This window comes from Nematolebias whitei, chromosome 22 (genome assembly GCF_014905685.2).
Source record: "Nematolebias whitei isolate Nwh7 chromosome 22, NemWhi1, whole genome shotgun sequence".
Lineage (NCBI taxonomy): Eukaryota > Metazoa > Chordata > Actinopteri > Cyprinodontiformes > Rivulidae > Nematolebias > Nematolebias whitei.
This window is the reverse complement of record NC_056519.1, coordinates 9,154,146-9,161,365: the sequence shown is the minus strand read 5'-3', so window position 1 is coordinate 9,161,365 and position 7,220 is coordinate 9,154,146. Positions and strand designations below refer to the sequence as shown.

The 7,220-nt window shown below is 38.4% G+C and overlaps 1 long non-coding RNA gene across 1 annotated transcript; it reads right to left on the bottom strand.

Moving 5' to 3' along the window:
• Window positions 1-716: 716 nt before the first annotated feature.
• LOC119428317 lies at window positions 717-2,439 on the bottom strand. The gene is made up of 3 exons (XR_005187700.1): window positions 2,385-2,439; window positions 2,165-2,292; window positions 717-764 (listed from the first exon to the last, which is right to left on the bottom strand). It is a non-coding gene; the product is annotated as an uncharacterized LOC119428317 (long non-coding RNA).
• Window positions 2,440-7,220: the final 4,781 nt, after the last annotated feature.

Below are 7,220 nucleotides of genomic sequence, written 5' to 3'. Positions count from 1 at the left end.
TGCAGCCACCTTGAGCGGCGCAACTAGTTGCTCTGGGTGTGCTTTAATTTTAAATTATTTTTCTTTAAAGTCCACAAACTTACAAAAATGTCAACTTTGGAGCAGCATCCAAAGATCAGACTTCGTTCAAAATTAAATGGAGGAATTTCTTTGTGTGCATTTTTTTATATATACATAAAAAAGCTACAAAAATTTGCACAAACAGGTTTCACCAGATTAATATGGCTCTCGTCACGGCACACCGTCCTGTTGGAAGGTGTCCGGCTGCCCTTCAGCGGTTTGTGATTCCTCTGTGTCGCTGTCGGAGGAAGAAAGATGGAGGAGGAAGGCGTCACTAAGAACGAGTTTCTACAAAGGCTGATCAACAAATTAGAATTCTGGCGTTTCCACTACACAAATATTACAAACCCAGTAGTGTATTGGTAATGCCTTTTCAAACAAAACAGATAATAAAACTGTTTTTGAAATAATAATGTGGCAGAAAACAAAGCAGACTTTTATGCGAGTAAAAGAAGTGAGACTGGAATATTTGTTGTACAAACCCCATGAGGTGAAAAGTTTTGGCTCCACAAGCAAAAAACAAGGTAAAATTTATTCATTTTCAGAACAAGTGAAAGTTAATGGAGACATCCGTACAAACCTACAACTGTGAGGTCAGCATAAGCAGAGTCGCAGTCTACCACGGTTTGAGATGTGCAGGCGTGGCAACCTTCATGTCAGATCTGGAGATTCTTTATCTGCAAGTCACCAACTCTTTCTCCGCCCTGACCGACAGGAAGCAAAAGGACGTGACCGACTCGGACTTAGAGGAAACAATGGAAAATAGTTTTAAAGTACAAAAGCAAAAACGGTGGGAGGTTGTGCAAAATGTAAATAAAAACAGAACGCAATAATTTGCAAACCACAAATAAAAAAAATAATAATGATTTAGTCATAGTGGGAACAAATAGTTTAAACATATAAAATTATACTATTTGCATTGTAGGGGAACACCTCAGCTCAAACAAACAACTTCTTAAGCTGACACTAATGTAATAATTAAAACAGCCACTGTGTTAACCTCACTGCCTTAAAAGTTTCCTTTTAAACGAGAAACAGAGGTGTCGCTGTTGACTGTCCATGTCCTGGAAAAGGGATGTCAATTTGAACAAAAAGGTTCTTATGGCGTTATCTTCATGGGAAAGAAAGTTTCCGATAAGACAAGATATCAACGTTGTGAGTTTTTCGGATCAAGGAGAAACGCAGCTTCTGCACTTGACCTCAGAGAGGAGAGAGAAGAACCTTCAGCAGACGATGAGCACACGAGAAGCACTTCTGCAGACGTCTCAAGACGAGATGGAAAAATGCAGAACCCAGAACCAGAACCGGGCTGGCACTGATCAGAGCCAGCTACCTTCCCAGAGTGAACTGTGAGTAATCAATCCAGAACAGTTATCCATGGAACCAGGTCCAGAGGGAGGATCACGGTCTTCCATATCCAAGGTAACTAGGGAGATTTCTCAACTTACGAGCTACCACGTGCACCCACCCGCCTGGTATCTCTGGAAACTGTTCACTGGACACAACTCATGGTTTCATCTGTTTGCTGGTGACCTTACTTCACAGTAATTGCACATTAAATTTAAAAAGAGTTCAGCTTAGAAATAAACCAGTCCTAAGTCTGCCTTTTAAGTTTCACTCATTTTACTCATCAATTAGACCTTTGATTCGAAGCCATTTCATGTTCAGTTAACCTTTTTGTCATGCATAATCTTCATCATATATATCACAGATTATTATTTTTATAATAAAATACATAAAATCAAATGAATTTGGCATTATTTTGGGGTAGATCGACTGATTGTAACTCTAAGAGAGAGGTGGTGCCCAAACAACAAGGTTATTTGCATAATACATGCATATTTTATGAGCTTAACTCATAACTGATAATTAACAATATATTTAAGCCAAGACATATTTTGAGTGTAAACAAATTGTATAACATCTCACCATATTGTGTATTATGCACAACATTTTCAAGATTGGGCCAAAGAGACGATAAATTATATTTTTTTACCATCAAATGATCTTAAGTTTGAATTGTATAAACATTTCTTTAAGGAATGCTAAACCTTTACTGTTCATTTCATAAAGCAGATACACAGACAAAAGCTTGTCCACTCACCTGTGATGGTGAGATAACCTGAGCTGTTGGACTTTCCTCTGTCATTCTCAGCAAAGCAGGTGTAAAAGCCCTCATCGTTTCTGGTGGCACTGAAGATCTCCAGACTCCCATCAAACAAGATGGAAATGCTACAAACAAAGAATTAAACAAGTTCAGTCACCTGAAACACTCTGGAACTTCAAAGCCTTGTTATTTCATCAGAAGAATAAGTCGTGCTGACCGTGAGCTGTTGAAAAGCAGGTCTCGGAGCAGCTCTGGGTTTTCATTTGATCACCACACGTGAAGCTGCTTCTCTAAGTGGTTGAGCTCAAGAGTCGGTGCGCACGCTGGTGGCAGATTGTAAATATGATTTAGAAATGGGATGTGTTTCACTGGATTTTGTGTTCTTCAAGAACTTACCAACGACTTGCAGCTCCACGTTGGCGTATTGGATGCCTCAACCGTTCTCAACGATGCACTGGTACATCCCAGAGTTGTCAAAAGTCAGACTGGAAAACTTCAACTTGACTTTCCCAATTTGTGAGATGGGACTGAACACTGATAGTTGTGATGACCAGGTTTCCCCCAATGAGACTGTAGTGCACATCTGGTTGTTCCTTCAGCTTAATTTCCCAGATATCCATGGGGCCATAACCAGTAGCGTCATCTGATACATTTGTTTTATTGTTTTTTATTATAAAAATCACACCTGAAGTGATACATTTCTTTAAATTTGTTTGAGAAACTATAGACACCTCCATATATTCTGGTCTCACCAAACCAGATTAGTAAGAAAACACGTTCGTGACGGGTTGCGTTGTCTAAAGTAAAATGTGACATGAAAATTTGTTTACAACTTTGAAATGGTTAAGTGATTTGATCTTACCTGTGAGTGAAAGGGAAGAGAGGCAGAGGAGCAGGAAACCATGGCTCACTGAGGACCGAGGGAAACAAACATTCTGAGAAAGTTCAAAACAAAACATGTTCGTGCTATTATCAAAACTGCTTTCTTCGCATTTTTGTTACCTACAATTGGTTGCAAAAGCATTAATCTTTAGTTCAAAGCATTCATTATTTAGTTGATACTTTCTCCGTTTTGTTGTTTTAAAGTTCGTGTTTACTTACCGTTAACACGGGCGGAAGTTAGTTAGCTTAGCTGAAGCTATAGCTAATTTCTTCTTCTTCTGTTTGCGTCAACTGTTGTTTTTAACCTGAAGGCGCCAGAGCCACCTACTGGTAAACATTAGGTATTACATCTAAACGTTTCACTGCAGTACATTTACACTGATCATTTCGAAATCCGAATTATTGAGCAAAATTGATCCAAGACACAAAAAATGTGCAAACGGGATCAAATTTTAACACTATAAATTTAAAATGACATCAAAATTATTCTCGAATTAAGTTGAAATCACGGCTTTAGAAGTTCTGACAGTTCACAACACATTTTTTAATCTAATCTTTATTTATACAGGTTAGTCTCATTGAGTCACAAGGACTCATTTTCAAGAGGGATTTGTTTTAATCAAAAGAACCGCAGATTAGGTACACACATAAACAATCATAAAAGCATATAAAATGAAAAGTAAATAAAAGTAGCGATTTTAAATTAAATTAAATCAAGCTAATTATGAAACGGGTAAAATCCTAAAAACAGGAACATGTCTGCGTTGATTTTTGCATTGAGCTTAATTGTTTAAAATCCCTTAAAGAGGTCAAAGTGGACAGCTTTAGGTCTTTTTGCGTGGTGTTCTAGGTGGAGCAGGTTGCCGAGTTCAGTCTGCACTGAGGGGACGCTGCAGGTAATGATGTCCTGAGAGTGCACGCTGTAGCTGCACTGTGACAAGTGACATGTAGGAGATATATGAAGGCAGAACAAGAATTGATTTAAAGATGAAAATCAGAAAACACTATAGTCACACAGAAGAAAACTTAGCCAGACAACCACAATAACACTATAAGACAATATTCTTTCATAATTTAAGCATTTAAAAAAAATAAACCTGTCTTTAAAACTTAACACATTCATCACCAATTTTGTTATAAATTTGTGAAATTCAAATGTAAAAATCCTGTAAATAAATGTACTGCGAAGCATTTTTTGTGTATTTATGCCTTACTTATGTTTCAGGTTGTTTTATCTCAACATTCAAACTCGCTTGTCAACACATAAGGTAAAAACATGTGTATACACTGAAACATTAAAAGATAAAGTCTTTGCATAAAGGTACTGCTTTTTTATAGTACATACCTTGAGTTTAAAATATTCATTTCAGTTTAAATTCAGTTGTGCAAGGAAATCAATCAGCTTATTATATTTTCACTTTAAACCATGATTACTTTCTTCACTTTGAACTAATTTGGAGTAATATCTTATCATTTAAAGAACAATAATTCAAGCTTTTAAACAGAAACTAAAGGTTGTTTTAATAATTTTACTGTGATAACGAACATTGATATTTTCATTGCCTCTGTGTCCCTGTGATGGACTTGCGACCTGTCCAGGGTGTCCCCCGCATCAAGGAGTGCATCAAGGACCAGCTCTAAGCCCCTTCTTGTTTGCTCTGGTGATGGACCAACTAACAGATAAGGTCAGGCAGGCATCCCCATGGACTATGATGTTTGTAGATGACATTGTGATCTGTGGTGAGAACAAGTGGAAGAGAACATAGAGGTGGAGGTATGCACTCGAAAGAAGAGGAATGAAAGTAACTCGTAGTAAGACAGTACATGTGTGAATGAGAGGGAGGCCGGTGGAACAGTGAGACTACAAGGAGCAGAGGTCACAAAGGTGCAGGACTTCAAGTACTTGGAGTCCACTGTCCAGGAAAAAGGGAAGTGTGGTAAAGAGGTGAAAAAGAGTCCAGGCAGAGAGAAGTTTCAGGAGTGATTTGCAACAAGGGTGGCAGCAAACATTACAGGAAAATTTACAAGACAGTGGTGAGACCAGCTATGGTTTGGAGACAGATACATTGACAAAAAGACAGGAGAAAGAACTGGAAGTGGCAGAGATGAAGATGCTAAGGTTCTCCTTAGGAGCGACAAGGCTGGATATGATTAGGAATGAGATCATCAGAGGTACAGCACAGGTTGAACAACTGGGAGATAAAGTTAGAGACCAGACTGAGATGGTTTGGACATGTCCAGAAGAGGAACAGTGGGTATATTGGTAGAAGTTAGAAATGCAACTGCCAGGAAAAAGACAAAGAGGAAATACACGGATGCAGTTAGGGAGGACATGGAGCAGATAGAGTGAGGACAGAGAGAGATGGAGGAGGATGACTCTCTGTGGTGAGCCCTGAAGAGGGAAAAGCCAAAAGAAGAAGCTGAGTCTGAAACAATAAAAACAAAGGATTTGAAATCTTAAAACCAACATTTATTTAATCTTTTGACCTTAATTTAAAATACAAAATATTTTGCAATATCATACTGTAGCGTAAATCATTGACAGCCTGTCATGCTTCTCATGTAGCTTCAACTTGAACCAAAACGTCATCTCATAAACTGTATTTTCACCAACATTTATAACAGCATGTCCACTTTCCACACTGCAGCACACCAGTCCACAGACCAACCTACTGAATGCTCCAGGCGCGTTTTAATTTAATATTTTTCTTTTGAGTGCACAAACTTACAAAGATATGTCATTTTCTTCTAATGTCTAATTTAGGACAGCATCCAAAGCTGTGTTGTTCTAAATTGGGTGTGTGAATTCCTTTGACTGTGCCTTTTCTTTAAAAAAATAAAATAATAAAGAAGCAGAAAATGTGTGTGAACATTCAGAAACAAACAAGTTTCACAAGATAAATAATCCTCTTTGATACCTGGGAATAGTAGGCTAAACAACTGAACCAGCAAATTCACCTGACGGCATAAAAATGTTCAATTTCACACCAAACTTAAGAGTAAAAACTGGAAATCGTCTACTCACACGTTATTTTGTCACCCCTTTCCTTTAATGCATGTTGGTTGAGGTCAGGCTCTCACCTCTGACCTCTACGCTCGAATCAAGCAGGTATTTACAATCAAACAAACAAACAAACAAAATGTCTACACATCGCAACTCTAAAACTTGATGCAAGTTATGATAAGACGAGAATTTTCTCCAAAACCAAAATATGCAGGTGTGTGTGGGGGGGGGGGGGGGGGGACTGCATGTTGAGAAGAGAAACAGACTGTTTGACATACACTGGAAATTAGACTGCTTTACTTATAAATAAAAAAGCTACAGTTTACTTCACACACGCAATACAGAGGAGCATGCATGTGCTGCACCCAAACATTCAACTAAGCTGGATTTATATGCAAAAATAGAAAGCTCACGAGTGCTGCGCTCAGAAAGAGAATGCACTGCAGGAGGTACAATGCAAGAACCAAAGTCAACAGTGTTTATTTTTTAAAGTGAAACAAGCAACGGATTCATCCTCAAACATTTTCAGTGCCATTATTTTCCCACCCCTTCTGCTTCAGATTGCTACTGTTACTAATACGACGAAACGCGGTGGTGAATTTGGTTCCCACTGGCAGTTACCTGGTGAGTAGGTTGGCAGTTGTTTTCTGCTGCTGAGCAGCTCTGTATCAAGATGACCATGGTCAGAGGAGAGTGTCTAAAATAAATGCACAAGCTCAGATTTTAAATGCTTTTCCTCATGTCAATTTGCTTCAACCTTTTGACAAAATGGTGTATTATAATGGTGTAAGTGGTGATGATTGTCAGCAAGGCCCCCAAAACAATCCATAGCAGAAATTATTTCTTCTATATAATGCCATCGGACCAAAGTTTTTACCCTCGACTACTAAGTTGAACCCGAAAAGGCTTTTTGGCATTCATTTTCATTCAACAGTGCTTAATGGGACGGCTGAAAGACTTGACATATAAAATAAAATACAGGGACTTAAAGCCAGTGTCTCACTGGCCTGCAACTGCTGGTGATAATATTTGACTGAGTCACACACAGCATGCTGGTCAGCTGGTTGCAAAAACTCAGAAATCCAAAACCGCAATGGAAATTTTGGGCTTGTCTCGCAATTTTGAGCAGCTTATACTAAATACTATCGTTAGTAAATAGTTGGGTCA